Source organism: Bubalus kerabau, chromosome 16 (assembly GCF_029407905.1).
Source record: "Bubalus kerabau isolate K-KA32 ecotype Philippines breed swamp buffalo chromosome 16, PCC_UOA_SB_1v2, whole genome shotgun sequence".
Classification (NCBI taxonomy): Eukaryota; Metazoa; Chordata; class Mammalia; order Artiodactyla; family Bovidae; genus Bubalus; species Bubalus kerabau.
Window position 1 is genome coordinate 53,486,719 of NC_073639.1, and position 18,815 is coordinate 53,505,533.

The 18,815-nt window shown below is 44.6% G+C and overlaps 1 long non-coding RNA gene across 1 annotated transcript in view; it reads right to left on the bottom strand.

Moving 5' to 3' along the window:
• The window catches only part of LOC129629981 (uncharacterized), a 32,493-nt gene that overhangs the window by 6,322 nt on the left and 7,356 nt on the right, over positions 1-18,815 (bottom strand). The window contains exons 3-4 of the long non-coding RNA XR_008703444.1: positions 5,331-5,423; positions 1,556-1,612 (exon numbers count right to left, since the gene is read on the bottom strand). This is a non-coding gene — a long non-coding RNA (uncharacterized LOC129629981). The remainder of the gene's footprint in view (positions 1-1,555; positions 1,613-5,330; positions 5,424-18,815) is intronic.

Genomic DNA, 18,815 nt, shown 5'->3' on the forward strand with positions numbered 1-18,815 from the left:
CTGGTGATGCTGTCTAACTATCTCATTCTCTGCTGCCCCCTTCTCCTTTTGCTTTCAATCTCTTTCCCAGCATCAGAGTCTTTTCCAGTGAGTCGGCTCTTTGTATCAAGTGGCCAAAATATTGGAGCTTTGGCATCAGTCCTTCTAATGCATATTCACAACTGATTTCCTTTAGGATTGACTGCTTTAATCTTCTTGCTGTTCAAGGAACTCTCAAGAGTCTTCTCCGACACCACAGCTTGAAAGCATCAATACTTCGGTGCTTAGCCTTCTTTACTGTCCAATCCTCATATCCATACATAACTACTGGAAAAACCATAGCTTTGACTATACAGACCTTTAAGTAATGTCTCTGCTTTTTAACACTTTCTAGGTTTGTCATAGCTTTTCTTCCAACTGAAATAGAGATAAAATCACTTATATCCTAGACGATTGCTGTATCCATCACTTTAAAGAACTGGGTGCCTGGGAATCATTCAGTAAATTCAGTTGTCCACTCTCACCTTTCTGGTTAAAAGATGATCTGAAAAAACTTGGGAACGTTGGAAAATCTCATATTGGCCCTAGAACAAACCAAACGGCACTTTCATTGCATAGAATGAGTATTTTGGAAAGATTAAGAAACCAAGGCAAGGACAAATTGTACAGTAAGTCCCCTCTACATTTGAATAAGTTATGCTATGAGAGCATGTTCATAAGTCCAATTTGTCCATAAGTCCAACAAAGTTAGACCAGGTACCCAACTAACACAGTTGGCTATATAGTACTGTACTATAATAGGTTTATAATACTTTTCACACAAATAATACATAAAAAGCAAACATAAAAAATAAAGAAAGCATTTCTAATCTTACAGTAGAGTCCCAGAGTGTTGTTCTGTACAATAGTACAGTACAATAGCTGGTGAACAGGGGCTGGCATTCTGTGAACAGGCAAGAAGAGTGAGTGACTGGAGGAGGGAGAGGAGGTGAGAGATGCTAGAGCTGAAGGACTGTCAGCAGTAGGAGATGGAGGGCAACTGCAATGTCACTTATGCCTGATGTTGATGGCACAGGTTCTGGTTCCTTGCTGGATTCCATTCTATCCACCCTCTTGGCTCAGATGGTAAAGAATCCGCCTGCAATGCAAGAGGCCTGGGTTCGATCCCTGAGTTGGGAAGATTCCCTGGAGGAGGGCATGGCAACTCACTACAGGATTTTTCTTGGAGAATCCTCATGGACAGAGGAGTCTGGTGGGCCACAGTCCACGGGGTCATAAAGAGTCAGACACGACTGAGCACAGTACCCTCTTGAAGAAACAATCTAGTGATGTCTGGGTGGTGGCTCTTTTTTTTTCTTATCATAGATGACATTCTGGGCTTGAGATGAAGATACTGTAGACTGTCCTCTATACAGTATTACTATAGTAAAGTACACAACAGCACAGCCACTTGTAGAGGACACACACGTGACAATACACATCAGACACATGAACTAACTTACATGACTGAGTATGTGAATGCACATTCACATCTTTGAAAGCTTGCAACTTGAAGGTTAGCAGGTAAGGAACTTACCGTGTAGCACAGGAAACTCTACTCAATGTTCTGTAATAACCTATATGGGAAAAGAACCTGAAAAAGAATGGATAGATGTGCATGTGTTTCTGAATTACTTAGCTGAACACCTGAAACTAACACAATGTTGTAAATCAACTATACTCCAATATAAAATACAAATTAAATATAAGAAAGAAACCAAGCCTTGAACAGATGAGACAACTAGCCCAAGGCCACAGAAAGTATAGTAGAACCTGGATTTGAATCTATGTCATGAGACTTCAGATGCTGTACTCTGCTGTATGGCTGCCTGTGCAGGGTATCTACTGACATATAACCACAGTTCCAAGACTGCTTGAAATGCATCACTACCAACATAAAATAGAAAGGAATGGAGTATTTGATGGTGAGATTAAAATAGGGGCACAGGACTAAAGAAGAAGCAAAAAGCCCAGGGGGTCGCGTAGTGGATGGATGATGGGGGATAGATTTTGAATGTTCACATAACCTGATTTTAAAAACAAAAACAGGTTCCAGGTCTTCCTTGGTGTCTCAGTGATAAAGAAACTACCTGCCAATGTAGGAGACACGGGTTCGACCCCTGACCGGGAAGATGCCACACGCTGTGGAGCATCTAAGCCCACGCACCACAGCTACAGAGCCTGTGTTCTAGATCCTGGGAACCGCAACTACTTAAGCCTGCACACCCCTGAGCCCGTGCTCTGCAACAAGAGAAATCACTTCAGTGAGAAGCCTGTGCACCGCAACTAGAGAGTAGCTCCCACTTGCCACAACTAGAGAAAAGCCCAAGCAGCAATGAAGACTCAGCATGGCCAAAAATAAAATAAATAACTAAAAATTATTTTTAAAATACTAATATTTAAAAAAAGAGGATCCAAGGGCAGAAAGGAGTAAACATAAAAACCTTCTGGACTCCTGGAGGCAAGCAGAGAGAAGGAAGGATCAGGTCCCTCCTGGAACTGGAAAAGTGCACAAATGCCCTCCTTGGTCCTCAGGCCACCTGCCCAGGAGCTGCTTACCCATCTTGGCCTCACCAGGCAAAGGGCCAGGCCACTGCTTTGTTTACTGTCCACTAGGGGGGATCCCTGCATTGGGAAAACTCGAGTTTCCTGCACACATCTTCAGATGTACTTCACTCTCTCTTCTGCAAAAGCAGGCAGTCCACTGGTGAGTTCTTTTATGGAAAGATCAGCTTTCTGAGACAGAGCCAAGAGGTAAAGCCAAGCTCCACGCAGAAGGGGCCCCCAAGGGCTGACCAGCTTTATGTGCCATGGTTAAGATGAGGCTGAGAGGTTGGGACTAAGCGACTGCAGGACAGTCTGGCCACAGAATTCCAAGTGTCACTTTGTGTTAGAACAATGGTGACAAATGGAGATTTTGACAGCCTTAATGCTGTGACTATTAGCATCTTTTCAAGTTAAAAGGAGCCTATTAAGGGCTAAACGTAGCTAAGGTATGGCCCCTTTGGTCCTCAACACATCTGGACAATGCTCTCTAGTTTAGGTGTTTGTTTATTTGTTTGTTTTTGGCTGCACTACATGACTTGAGGGCTTCCCAGGTGGCACTAGTGGTAAGGAACCCGCCTGCCACTGCAGGAGACATGAGAGACACGGGTTCAATCCCTGGGTCGGGAAGATCCCCTGGAGGAGGGCATGGCAACCCACCCCAGTATACTTTCCTAGAGAATCCTATGGACAGAGAAGTCTGACGGGCTACAGTCCATGGGGTCACAAAGAGCTGCACATGACAGAAATGACTCAACATGCACACATGCACACGGCTGGTAGGATCTTAGTTCCCTGCCCCCAGAGCAAATCCAGGCCATAGCAGTGAGAGTGCCGAGTCCTCTGGATCACCATGGAATTCCCTCTGGTTTAACTTGTTAGCATCCCAGAGACAGAAGCAGAAGATATTAAGAAGAGGTGGCAACAATACACAGAAGAACTGTACAAAAAAGATCTTCATGGCTCAGATAACCATGATGGTGTGATCACTCACCCACAGCCAGATATCCTGGAATGAGAAGTCAAGTGGGCCTTAGGAAGCACCACCATGAACAAAACTAGTGGAGGTGATGGAATTTCAGTTGAGCTATTTCAAATCCTAAAATATGCTGCTGTTAAAGTGCTGCATTCGATTTGCCAGCAAAATTGGAAAATTCAGCAGTGGCCACAAGACTGGAAAAGGTCAGTTTTCATTCCAATCCCAAAGAAGGGCAATTTCAAAGAATGTTCAAACTACTGCACAATTGCACTAATCTCACACGCTAGCAAAGTCATGTTCAAAATTCTCCAAGCCAGGCTTCAACAGTATGTGAACCGTGAACTTCCAGATGTTCAAGCTGGATTTAGAAAAGGCAGAGGAACCAGAGATCAAATTGCCAACATTCACTGGATCATTGAAAAAGCAAGAGAGTTCCAGAAAAACATCTACTTTTGCTTTATTGATTACGCCAAAGCCTTTGACTGTGTAGATCACAACAAACTGTGCAAAATTCTTCAAGAGATGGGAATACCAGACAACCTGACCTGCCTCCTGAGAAATCTGTATGCAGGTCAAGAAGCAACAGTTGGAACCAGATATGGAACAATAGACTGGTTCCAAATTGGGAAAGAAGTACGTCAAGGCTATATATTATCACCCTATTCATTTAACTTATATGCCAAGTACATCATGCGAAATGCTGGGCTGGATAAAGCACAAGCTGGAATCAAGATTTCCAGGAGAAATATCAATAAGCTCATATACACATATGACACCACCCTTATGGCAAAAACTGAAGAGGAACTGAACAGCCTCTTGATGAAAGTGAAAGAGGAGGGTGAAAAAGCTAGCATAAAACTCAACATTCAAAAAACGAAGATCATGGCATCTGGTCCCATCACTTCATGGCAAATAGCTGAGGAAACAATGGAAACAGTGACAGACTTTATTTCGGGGGGCTCCAAAATCACTGCAGATGGTGACTGCAGCCATGAAATTAAAAGACACTTGCTTCTTGGAAGAAAAGCTATGACCAATCTAGATAGTATATTAAAAAACAGAGACATAACTTTGCCGACAAAGATCCATCTAGTCAAAGCTATGGTTTTTCCAGTAGTCATGTATGGATGTGAGAGTTGGACTATAAAGAGAGCTGAGCGCTGAAGAATTGATGCTTTTGAACTGTGGTATTAGAGAAGACTTGAGAGTCCCTTAGACTGCAAGGATATCAAACCAGTCAATCCTAAAGGAAATCAGTCATGAATATTCATTGAAAGGACTGACGCTGAAGCTGAAACTCCAATACTTTGGCCATCTGATGCAAAGAACTGACTCATTTGAAAAGACCCTGATGCTGGGGAAGATTGAAGGCAGAAGAAGGGGACGACAGAGGATGAGACAGCTGGATGGCATCACCAACTCAATGGACATGAGTTTGAACAAGTTCCAGGAGTTGGTGATGGACAGTGAAGCCTGGCATGCTGCAGTCCACGGTGTCACAAAGAGTCAGACACAACTGAGCGACTGAACTGAACTGATAGACATGACCACTGAACCCTCTGAATTAATTCCAGGAGCAGCAATGATAGTAATAATAGTGTTTACATCTGCTTCACGATTTGCGCTTGACAAAGTGTCAATTGTACAAAATGCCTTACTGACTGCTGTTGCCCATTTTACCTCAAGGAGCACGTGAAAGCATGGACTCTTGTTGATTGACCGTGTGATAAATAATGATACTGTATCATATTCATAGAACAATAGAGCATGCGAGGTAGTGTGAGCTTACCTTTTCTGTTAAGAGGAAAAGCTAAGATTCTTTAGAGTTGAATTGACTTGCTGACGGTCCTGGAGTCAGTGGCCAAGAGAGGAATCTACTTTTCTGTATTAGAGGCAAAATGACCTGATGTCAAGAGTTGACTCATTGGGAAAGACCCTGATGCAGGGAAAGATTGAGGGCAGGAGGAGAAGGGGCAACAGAGGATGAGATGGTTGGATGGCATCACTGACTCAATGGACATGAGTTTGAGCAAGCTCTGGGAGATGAAGGACAGGGACGCCTGGCATGCTGCAGTCCATGGGATCCCAAAGAATCGGATACGACTGAGCGACTGAACAGCAACAAGAGAGTAGTTATGAGCACAAAGAGTAGGATACCCTGTGCTTGAGTTCCAGTTCCAGCCCCACCACTTACCTCTTGTGTAGTCACTGCATCCAGGAGTTGCAGCTACTGGATGGATGCTGCTGACACTCCCTAGAGGTGATGTCAAGTCCTACTTATTGATTAATTTCCTTTCCATTTCTGAGCAAGCAGCTGGTCACATTAGATTTCCTCTGACAGCCCATCCATCAGAAGATACTCTGCCTTACTTTACCCATCAGAGACCATATTTGAAAACAAGATGCTTCCCTAGGGCAAGGAAAGCTTTAAAATGTTAATGAAACTTCTTTGAACACTTTAGCATCTCATTAGTGTCTGGTCAGGTTGATAGTGAAGCCTGAAAACTTAATTATTGCAGAGGAAGTTGGCAGGCACTCTCTTGCAGGGCAAGTAATCGTGTTTTATTTATTTCTCTCCAAGAATGAAAAAATCCGGTCCCAGGCTGACAATGCCTGACTGGTTTCTGGTGTTAACGGAAGCCAAGGTTCATTGGCAAAGTATACACTTCCTAATAACACAAAGACATGAGACCATTCTTTAGCCTGAAAGACAGATTCTCAAAGTTTATAATATAATCACACCCTGGAAATCACATTTTTCTTTCTCCTCCAAAAGACTTCAAAGAAACTTAGTAAATAGAAGAAAAGAAGCCATGGGAGTATGGTTGGAAATGCATATGTTTTGAGAATTCAAAAAAGCTTTCTCCCAATAAACCAATCCCTTTACTAGAAAAACAGTAGCCAGGGGTACTTTTTCTAATAGTTTTAAGAATGTCCTGTCCACTACAAATTGGTATTTGCTATGTTCTTGCCTGGAGAATCCCAGGGACGGCGGAGCCTGGTGGGCTGCCGTCTATGGGGTCGCACAGAGTCGGACACAACTAAGGCAACTTAGCAGCAGCAGCATGGGCACTTGTCATCTACTTCTACAAGGATTAAATCACGTGCTACTGCACCTGCTGACCCTTCAATACCCCCTGAAAGGAGTTTAGGGTGGAGATCAGGAATGAGGGACACTGTGCTGGGGATGAGGGGGAACTGGCAGGAAAGATCTTCAGATAGTTAGATATTTTCAGAAACTGATTTTATGAACCCAATCTTTTCATCTCCTCGTATCTAGAAGGGGCTTCCCTGGTGGCTCAGTGGTAAAGAATCCACCTGCAATGTAGGTGACACAGGAGACACAGGTTTGATCCCTGGGTGGAGAAGATCCCATGGAGGAGGGCATGACAACCCACTCCCGTATTCCTGCCTGGAGTATCTCATGGATAGGGAAGCCTGGTGGGCTACTGTCCATGGGATCGCAAAGAGTCGGACATGACTGAAGTGACTGAGCACATATCTAAAAAAGCACTTAATCCCTTCATGGTGACATCAGCTCCTCATGACTAGCAGAAATCTTTGGCAAAGATAAATGCTTGATTGCATGAATTCCCTCTTCATCAAAATCACATATATATTGACCTTCACCCTCCTCCTCTCCTCTTTGGAGAGGGTTCTCAGAGCTATTTGAGGTACTGTTTCCTGGACTACAGGCTTCATTTTGCCCCAAATGAAACTTAACTCCCAACTGTAACATTTGCATTTCTTTAAAAGTCGACAGCCCTGTATCTACACAACACACTAAAGATTCAGTTATGCATTCACAGAGCTGGCAATGGGTGGCTCTGGTGCCAGCAAGCACCTATGGGTAACTGCAGATCTACCACCTATGAGCTGGGTGACTTGAGGTGAATTACCTAATGTCTCCACATCTGTAAAGTCACACAATAAATAGCATTTGTGTGTGTGAGTGTGTAATATCCATCTCAAAAAGTTGTGTGGCTTAAATGAGTCAATACATCAAACATGTTTATATGCATGCCTAACCTGGAGAATCCCAGGGACAGAGGAGCCTAGTGGGCTGCCGTCTATGGGGTCGCACAGAGTTGGACACGACTGAAGCAACTTAGCAGCAACAGTAGCACCTAGCATGCCCAAGTTCAAGGAGCTAGCAAGTTGTGAGGCCAGGATCAGATCAACACATTGGTGCTTGAAAGTTTGATCCCTGCTCTATGCACTGGGCCATACTTTTTGGTTCTTTATCCTGAGCTAAGGGGCTTTCCAAGTGGTTCAGTGGTAAAGATTCAGCCTGCAATGCAAGCGACCTGGGTATTATCCCTGGTAGTCAGGAAGATTCCCCTAACAGAGGAAGTAGCAATCTACTTCAGTATTCCTGTCTGGGAAATTCCATGGACAGAGGAGCTTGGTGGGCTACTGTCCATGGGGTCACAGAAGAGTTAAATACGACTTAGTGACTAAGCAACAACAACAATAACAAACCTGAGCTAAAGCTGATAGCCTTTTAACTTCTACTTTGGAATTTATTTAAAAAAAAAGAGAGAGAGAGAGAAGACTCCATTGACATGGTGACCCTTCCAATCCTTAAGAAAGAGTTCCCATCCCTTCTCCTTCCTCCCAGCCATGAGTCTTATTCTTTTCTCGCCAGATAAACGCTGATAATTTCTTTGATTGTTTCTCCTGTGGTTTTATCTCTGGGGCACTTGACACCACCACCCTGCTGGTATTTGGTCACTAAGTCATGTCAGACTCTTCTGCAACCCCAAGGACTGTATAAACACCTCTTAAAGAACACAGTGCAATGCACCAGAGTTCATCATGTGACTAAAATGACAGAGTAGGAAAAAAGGGACAAGGGACATGAAGCCCGACTCCCAGAATGGCCGAAGTGCAAGTACTGAGGGTTCACACAGTCAAATCCAATGAGTCTTAGAGTGTGTGTGTGTATATATAAATATACAATTTTTTTACTTAAAAACTTTTTTGACTCTGAGTCTTTTCAGTTATAGCATGTGAACCCTCAGTTGTGGCACGTGGGATCTTAGTTCTCCAAGCAGCAGTCAAATTCATGCCTTCTGCATTGGAAACATGGAGTCTTAACCACCGGACCACCAGGGAAGTCACTAAAATATATATTTTTTGATACAGCAAATATTTATTTTCCAAATGAGTTATTCAGGGATACTCCAAATTTTCCTATCAACTCAGATCTTTCTTGAAATTCTGTTCCTACCCATTTTATCTTTTCACGGTTCACTTTTGACAGAGACCAGGATGCAGAGTTCACATTCCTCTGAGCTATAGTTTTAAGAAACAAGCAGAATAAGAGTAACGAGAGATGACACGTGTAATTATAGTGCCACCTTAACCTTCTCAACAATCTATGTGATAAGTACTATTTTTCTTCCCTTTTAAATACAGATGATTTGCTTTACATTGATATTAAATTGGGAACTAATAGCTACTTGTCAACAGAACAGAACATTTAGAATGAGAGTCTGAAAACATGATAACTGAGCTAGAGAAGCTGAAGCACTGTCATGCTGTACATGTCTTTTTCCCCCTCTAGATAAACTGCAGTCACTCATTCATTTTGTACCAAGTATTACCTGAACATATCTTACGCGTGTGTGCTTAGTCATTCAGTCGTGTTCAACTCTCTGCAGCCCTCTAGGTTCCTCTGTCCATGGGATTCTCTAGGCTAGAATACTACAGTGGGTTGCCAAGCCTTCCTCCAGGGGATCTTCCCAACCCAGGGACTGAACCCACGTTTCTTGTTAGCCAAAAAGTCCATTCGGGTTTTTGTACCATCTACAGAAAAATCTGTATGAGCTTTTTGGCCAACCCAAAACTCTTGTCAAATTTCTATTCTGGGAGTGAAGATAATAAGTAAACAATCAAATGGCACCGAGATCAAGCTTCACAGAAACCATTCCCACCAGGGAGATTAAACAAACACAAATAGATATTTCAGATATCCATTAAGGAAGGGAGGGACTGGGGATGAAAAAAACCAAAAACTCATTAAAGCAGAGACAAAAGTATAGGTATGGAGATAAGATCATAGGAGCTGAACTGAGGTTTCCATGAAAAAAAAAAAAGAACTTCAGCCTGTGAATTGCAAGGTCATCTCTTATCTGAATTTTCAGTTTCCTGTCATCCTGGTGGCCTGCCCTGTGGATTTCCAGCTTGTCCTACTAGCTCCTACCATCACACAGACTAATTCCTGGCAAGTCTCTTCTTAAGACATGCACATACTACTGCTGCTTCTGTTCTTACCACTGAGTGAGCAGAGTTGAAACACTGACTGCCCAGGAGCACAGCCAAGATGACTGTCAACTTGCAAGTCAACACCCACTGCTGTAGCTGCCAGGGTTTTGCTGCAGCCAGCCAGCCCTTCCTATGTCGTTGTTGAGTCTAATTCAGTCGTTTCTGACTCATTTGCGACCCTATGGACTGTAGCCCACCAGTCTTCTCTGTCCATGGGATTTTCCAGGCAAGAATACTGGAGTGGGTTGCCAGTTCCTTCTCCAACCTCTTGCTATAAATGAAGTTAAAACTTTACCCTAACTAACACCAAAGGAACTTTTGTATATAAAAAATCATATTCCTAAAACTTCAAACTCAAACATACAAGGAAAGCAAGCAAAAATGCCCAACAAAACTGATTATTTGGGGACTTCCCTTGTGGTCCAGTGGTTAAGAATTGCCTTCCAATGGAGGGGATGCAGGTTTGGCCCCTGGTCTGGGAACTAAGATCCCACATGCTGCTGCTGCTGCTGCTAAGTTGCTTCAGTCATGTCTGACTCTGTGTGACCCCAAAGACAACAGCCCATCAGGCTACTCTGTCCCTGGGATTCTCCAGGCAAGAATACTGGAGTGGGCTGCCATTTCTTTCTCCAATGCATGCAAGCATGCTAAGTCACTTCAGTCGTGTCCAACTCTGTGCAACCCTATGGACAGCAGCCCACCAGGCTCCTCCATCCACAGGATTCTCCAGGCAAGAATACTGGAGTAGGTTGCCATTTCCAAGATCCCACATAATTCAGGGCAATTAAACCCACACTGCTATTAGAGAGACTGTGCTCCAGAGCCCTGGTGCCTCAACAAGAGAAGCCCTTATACTGCACACACTGCAACAAAGCCTCGGTGCAGCCAAAATAAAAAAAAATAGGCATTTTTAAATTAAAAAAAAAAAAAAAAAGCCTGATTAAGTGTGTTTTGCACAATGTGAAGCTCTGTTGGTAGGAGAAATGCACAAAGAGATCCAACGCTTATAAACACTGACCACAGGCTTGTGGTGGTTTATACACTGGATTCTCTTTCTTGTAGAAACCCCAGGAGTAGTAACTAACTCTGAGATCCAAGTTTGCTCATCTTCTGTCTACTGGTTTTCCCATGCCAGCCTCTGAAGGGGACTCTCGTGATAACTTTATTTCATTTTTCTCCCTTTACCTCAGATGTTATAATCGATTTATGATTGATAAAATTTCAAGACAACTGTAAACTTCAGCCAGAGAGAAGCTAGGGTTTTGGTTATAACCTAAATCATGATTTTTAATTTTAGTGCCGAGTCTCAGATATCTCTGAAGTCTGCCTAGCCCACCATTTATATAGTACTTTTGTGGCCTGTGATAACATGCTATTCTGACAGTAGATACTTTCAAAATCCAGCTACCTGCTGGTCCCTGAAGAAAATGAAGAGAGAAGTTTCAAAAAAGACAGTACTTAAAGGAAAATTCAATAAAAATTCAGCTGGGCTCAAAGCAGAGTGTTTGTGTCAAGGAGGTAATAGCTAATAGGGGGAAGGGAAAAAACAGGAAGAAACTTCCATTATCACTCTACCTGTGGACAGAGAATATCCATTAGTTGCAAAGATTAACTAGACTGCAAGGAAATCTAACCAGTCCATCCTGAAGAAAATCAGTCCTGAATGTTCATTGGAAGGACTGATGCTGAAGCTGAAACTTCAATACTTTGGCCACCTGATGCAAAGAACTGACTTATTTGAAAAGACCCTAATGCTGGGAAAGATTGAAGGTGGAAGAAGGGGACGACAGAGGATGAGCTGGTTGGATGGCAACACAGACTCTATGGATATGAGTTTGAGTAAACTCCGGCAGTTGGTGATGGACAGGAAGGCCTGGCCTGCTGCAGTTCATGGGGTCGCAAACAGCCCAACACAACTGAGTGACTGAATTGAACTGAAGCATCTACCTATCGACCCCTCAAAGGGGTCACTGCAAAAAAGATCAGGGTGGGGGGACTGACTAGTGGGCTTTAAGTGCTGTTCAGAAAGTTTTTTGATCCATTCTTTTTTCATAATTTGTACAAATATAAAACAGATGTGTCTGTAACCCCTGCATGGAAAACTTTAAGCTGGGGAAACAACACTAAACACAAGTGTTCCTCCTAGAAAGTGAAAGGAACTAAACCAAGAAAAATCTAAGCGATTGGAAAGTCCACGAAGGTAGAGACCAACTTTCATGTCTGGCGTGTGGTAAGAGGTAATGTCATGAATGTTCAATGGATGTGAAGCCATCAGTGTTTTTCTAGACACTCATCAGGAATTTGTCATTTCTTGATATCCATACCCCCTGGTACCAGCAAGATGGACATTGGCCGCCATGTTTGGAAGTATGAACCACCCCACCCCTACCCCCGACTCTGGCCACCTTCAATTGGATAATTGGTGAACGTGTGACTCTGGCCACCTTCGATTGGATAATTGGTGAACATGTGACCCAAACTGAGCCAATGAGACAACAGGAGTGGAATTAGGGGATGAAGTCTGTCTTAGCTCTTTTTCTGAAAGGTAGAGACATCAACTTAGGAGCAGTTGGTGGCCCCGTGGACTGAAAAGCAGGGAACATCATTCTGTAGGAAGACTAGTAATGAAATAAGTGTTCCAACGCTACTTCCAGGTTACTCTTGAGTAAGGGGTGCTTAATTTCCTGCCCTTGATGTCCATAAGTCTTCCATCATAATAACGAAGATCAGTGCTCTTTCATCTTGAGTCCACAGGGATGATAGTTTAAGGCTAGGCAGAGCAGACTTTAGAGGTGCCTGAAGTTCTGCACTAAAATTAAAAATCAAGATTTAAGTTAGAGTCAAAACCCTAGTTTCTCTCTGGCTGAAGTTAACAATCTCTCTGGTTGAATTTTATAACCTTTAAGTATTTAAGACATTGTTCACTTATCAGTCAAAGACAAGCACCAGATCCTACACACCCAACTCACATCCTTGACCTTGCTACTAGGAAGGTCAGCAGAGTCTTTATAAGAGGCACTGAAATAAGAGTCACAGAATGTGGGTTCATCTCCCACTTATGAAGCAAGGTTTCTGGGTTATCCCAAGAAAGGAAGTATTTTGCTGGTCTCCAGTCCCTCATCTGTAAAACTGGGCATCATACTGGAGCTGGCTGGACTTGCAAAGGATGGAGAATGATTTGACCATGATGAGAGGTGGCGGTGGTTACAAGATGGAGGGAGAAGGGTTGAAAGAGGAGGAGGCGGGAAGAGAGTGGAGAGGGTGAAGGAGAGAAGAGAGAATCAATATATTGACTGGCAGAGAAAAAGATGGTTTCAAGCTCTGAAAGGAGTGTGCCCACATTCTTAGTCATTCAGTTGCGTCCCACTCTTTGCAACCCCATGGACTATAGGCCGCCAGGCTCCTCTGTCCATGTAATCTTCCAGGCAAAAATACTGGCATAGGTTGCCATTTCCTACTCCAGGGGTCTACCCGACCTGGGGATAGAATCTGTGTCTCTTGCGTCTCCTACATTAACAGGTGGATTCCACTGTGCCACCTGGGAAGCCCCTGAAGCAGCAACAGTCACCAACAAAAGCGAATGAAAGTCACTCAGTCGTATCCAACTCTTTGTGACCCCGTGGAGTATACAGTCCATGGAATTCTCCAGGCCAGAATACTGGGGTGGGTAGCCTTTCCTTTCTCCAGGTGATCTTCCCAACCAGGGATCAAATCCGGGTATCCCACATTGCAGCCAGATTCTTTACCAGCTGAGCAACAGGGGAAAATGTCCCCACGAAGATCAAGCAGGTGATAAATGAGCAGAACAGCTCAGGCGAACACAGAAAAAACAAGAGCATCCTTAAAGGGAGGTACGATTATTACGCCAATTTTACAAAAGAGGAAACCAAGGCTGAGACGGAAGTGACTCAACTAAGGTGACACCCTGCAGGTGCTGAGCCGGGATTTTCCAAACTCCAAAGCACACGCTCTTAACTGATGCCCCCTGAGCCACAGTAATCAACACTGAAGGCCAAGTGTGACTTATCTTTGCTGTGTTGGTTCCTGAGTTGGACAATACCCACATCCCAGTGAATAAAAAATACAAGAGGCTTGGGTCAATTCCATGTATGGCTGAGTCTCTCACACTCTACTGGATAAATAATAAAGAAAAGAAAAAGTGAAGTCTGCTATTAGTCAGTGCAAACCTCCATTTGCAGGCCAGGAACTGGAAGACAGGCATCTTTCAGGCTTCTGTGGGTGGGTAAAGGGATTGGGCTTCCCTAGCGGCTCAGTGGTAAGGAACCTACCTGCCAAAGCAAGAGACTCAGGTTCAATCCCTGGGGCAGGAAGATTCCCTGGAGAAGGAAATGGCAACAGACTCTAGTGTTCTGGCCTGGGAAACCTCATGGACAGAGGAGCCTGGCAAGCTACAATCCATAGTCACAAAAGAGTCAGACATGACTTAACAACTAAAACAACAAAGGGATGAGGACTCTCCTATTTCTGTACTGTGGAGGACCAGCAGAGGGCCCTGTGAGCAGAACCCCCATCGGGGTGAGTGAGAGAGAGAAAGGCAGACAGAGAGGGATGACACAACTAAGACAGAGAGAGAATCCATCTCCTCAAATAAAGGAATAAAGTGACAGCAGGCAGGGGAAGTAGAGGACTTAACTAGAGGACTTTAAACGTAACTAGAGGACTTCCCTGGTGGTCAGTGGTTAAGAATCCACCTGTCAATGCAGCAGACATGGTTTGGTTCCTACTCCAGGAAAATCCCACATGCCCCAGAGCAACTAAACCTGTGTGCCACAACTACTGAGCCCACATGCCATAGAGTCCATGCTTTTCAATAAGAGAAGCTGCCACAGTGAGACCACACACGGCAACCAGAGAACGCCCGTGCACAGCAACAAAGACCCAGTGCAGCAAAAATAAACAAATAAAATTAATAAAGATTGTACCAAAAAACCTATTAAAAATAAACACAGCTAGAGACACAGCTAGAGACAGTGAAACACAGGTTGCAAAGCAGAGAACAGGGAAGCTGAGAGACAAGAAAAGATAAAGACAGAGTCACAGAAACAAGGCAGAGAAAGAGAGGGAGAGGAAGATACAGAGAGCCTAGAAATGCACAGCAACTCCCCAAAGAGGTGCCATTATCATGCCCATTTTACCGGACAGAAAACTGAGGCTCAGAGGTGGTTCCTGGTGTGCCCAAGGCCAACATCTGTTAAGCAGTAGAGATGGTCAAGTGCCCAACTTCAAAGAACCAGCTCTTGGCTAATGCCCCAAACAGTTTGATGGCAATTATCTTCTGAAAGGAAGTGGTTTCTACCTTTCCAGAGGTGGCAGGGCAGGTCAAAAGTGATCACTTTGTTCACGTTGGCAAAAGCCTTGCTCGTAGTCAAGGTTAAGAGAAGTGATGGGTTCTCTTGTGCACACCTGTTCTGGTCTCCATCCACATGGCTCCAAATAGGAGATGCAGCTCAAGACAGATGTTCCTGTCTGGTCTGTTGAAAAAGCCAGCTAATTTCTGGTTCTGAGTCAAAATGGAACAGTTGAGGAGTCCTTAGAAAAGCCACTACTCGGACTTCCCTGGTGGTGCTGTGGTTAAGAATCTGCCTGCCAATGCAGGGAACATGGGTTTGATACCTGGTCCAGGAAGATTCCACATGCCTCAGAGCAACTAAGCCTGTGTGCCACAACTATTAATACTGAGCCCATGCTCTAGAGCCTGTGCTCTGCAACAGGAGAATCCACAGCAATCAGAAGGCTGCACACCCCAACTAGAGAGCACTCCCTGCTCACCACAACCAGAGAAAGCCCGAGCACAGGCACAACAGCAAAGACCTGGTGCAACCAAGAATAAAGAAAAAGAGAGGCCCCTTCTCTGAGTGGTGAGGAGAAGAAACAGGAGAGAGACAGAACAGCATTCAGACTGATGGACTAAATATCGGCATCCACACCGTACTCCCTGGAATCTGCAAATGTCGCCTTAATGACAAAAAGAGGGGCGGGGGAGACTTACAGATGTGATTCAGTTTAGCATCTTGTTATAGGGATAAGATTATCCTGGAATATTCAGGTGAATCCTGAATACAAGTGGAGATCCTTATTGGAGGGAGGCAGAGGACAATGTGACACAGAGAGAAGAAGCCAATTAGTTTCCAGGGGCTGCTGAAACAAACCACCAGACGATGCTAACAGAAGCATACCCTCTCACGATGCTGGAGGGTGAAGGTCCAAAATCAGTGTGACTTGGCCAAAGTCAAGGTCAGCAGGGCACTGCTCCCTCCAGAGGCGCCAGGGGAGAATCTGGGCCTCTGGTCCCCTTGGCTTGTGGCCACATTATCCCCATCTCCACTTCAGTGTTCACCTGAGTGGTTCTGCTTATATCCATCACCTGCTTGGTCTTTGGGGGACATTTTTGTTGGTGATTCCTTCTCCTTTCAGAGTTCAAAATTGTCTTTTTCTCTACTTGTCAACATAGTGATTCTCTTTTCTCTCCCTACTCCACTCCCATCCCTTCCCCTCCTCTTCCTTTCTCTTTCTTTCTCCCTCTTGCACCACCGCCCCAACTTCTCATCATGGTCAAATCACTCTCCGTCCTTCGGAAGTCCAACAGGCTCAATCATAAATCGGCAGGACCCACCTGCATTATAGAGGCACAGGACATGAATATACAAAAGAATCCATCCACGTTGACACTTAGGTGACATTGGGAGTGGAGACTGGTGTGACTGGGGCCTCAAGCCAAGGGGCTGGAAGAGGTGAGGATCAGATTCTCCCCTGGAGCCTCTGGAGGGAGCATCACACTGCTGACCTTGATTGTGCCCAAGTTCAAGCTGACTTTGGACCTTCTACTTCCGTAACTTTGAAAGGATACATTTCTGCAGTTTTGAGTCACCCATTGTATGCATGTGTGCTAAGTCACTTCAGTCGTGTCTGACTCTTTGTGACCCTATGCATGGTAGCCACCAGGCTCCTCTGTCCATGGAATTCTCCAGGCAAGAATACTGGAGTGGGTTACCATGCCCTCCCCCAGGGGATCTTCCCGACCCAGGGATTGAACTATGTCTCCTGTCTCCTGCATTAGCAGGTGGGTTCTTCACCGCTAGCACCACATCAGAAGCCCCATTCATTGTATGATGATTTGTTATTGTGGCTACGCCACCCAGACAGAGATCAAGAAGACAGCAAACACACAAGCTGAGAGAGACTGGTAAGAGGGAAAGATCCACAAATAAAGAAACAAGAGCAAAAAGAGAGACTGGGAGAAAATGTTGACAACATCTAAGTTTAAATGTGGATGGATTCTGCATGTTTATGCTCTCAGCTTCCACAATTCAGGTGGTCCTGCCAACTCACATACCCCAGCACCAACAATGAATAATAAGTGTGTAACTGTTTATTTCTAATTCCTCTCCAGTACCTGAATCTATTAGCAGTTCAGTCAAGCTGTGCCTAATTACATCTGTAACCTGTTAATACAAGCATCTTTGTTGACTGAAGGAATCTTCTTATTGAGCTTAGGCCAAATTAAAATTTAATACGACACCAAGTTGCCACCAAACTAGCATGCAAATATCAGTCATTTAATTAACACCCAAACCTGATTAGACAGAGCTGCTGAGAGAAATATTCCATAGGACAAGCCGACGATGCAAGGTCACAACAATGACCTCATTGAAGGTGAGTGAGCACTGTTGTAAGGGTCTAGCATCTGGTCCCTGGTGGGTTCAGTCATAGAGAGATGTAGCTGGGTCTGTGGCTGGTTCCCATCCCCTGGACAAGTCCTGTTTCCGGGTGTCTGAACAGGAGATAGGAAGAAAGAGGGAGCCGGAGAGGGAAATGGTGCTAGAAACAGACATAGAGGGGGACTTCCCTCGTGGGCCCGTGGTTAAGAATTCACCTTCCAATGCAAGGGATGCAGATTTGATCCCTGGTTGGAGAACTAAGATCCCACATGCAACAGGGCAACGAAGCTCACACGCTGCAACTAGAGAAGGCCACGCACTATAACAAGGACCCAGCACAGCCTCCCTCGAAAAAGAAACAGAGAATGAGAGAGAGAAACGTAGACTGAGAACCAAATGCTTAAATAGAGTCGGAGACAGAAAAGCAGGAAGGCAGACAGGAAGACGTCAAGAAGAAAGACAGAACATACAGCGGAAGATAGAGTCAACAGAGAGAGGAAGACTGAGGAAGCCAGACTGCTTTCTAAAGAGAGTTAATCTAGGAGAGAAGAGAGTTAAGGACACAGAGAGAAATAAAAACCAACAGAACAAGGTGATGGCAAGACAGATCATGAGATGCAGAGAGGGATTTCCTGGGTGGTCCGGTGGTTAAAAATTTGTTTTCCAATGCATAAGGATGCAGGTTTCATTCCTGGTCTAATTCCTGAACTAAGATTCCACATGTCTCAGCAATTAAGCCTGTGTGCTGCAACTAGAGAAAAGCCTTCATGTCTCAACTAAGACCCAGTGCAGCCAAAAATAAACCAAAAGGGATACAGAAAAAGTAGAGTCAAAGAGATATACACAAGGAGAGGCACATGGACCTCTGACCCAGGAATGCTGTGCTCAGTGCCCTGCAGTGCCCTGGGCTCCTCAGAGGACCACTGGTCCATCCATGCCTGGAGCTTAGTGCCCTGCGACCACTGGCCAAGGCTGAGTCACTTGGCTCCAGCACTGAGAACCCCTCTTCACCCGCCCCCATTTAAGCTGCAGTTCCAGGGCTTATCAGATATCTGGCAGGTAATAGATACTCAGCAGACACCTGTTGGGAAGAAAGGAGGAGGAGAAGGAAAGAGAGGAACACAAAGGATAGGGATTCTCATAAACCCCTGGGAGAGACGACACTTGCCCATCTCGCTTTGTGAAAAAGCTGAGGTTCAGAAGGACTTGATTATCTGCCCCAAAGTCACAGGGCTGGTGAGTCACACACATCCCAATCCTTGGGCAGGTGAGATACACACACTTTCTTCAACCATTCATGTGTCATCAGATTTCTCTCTCTTCCC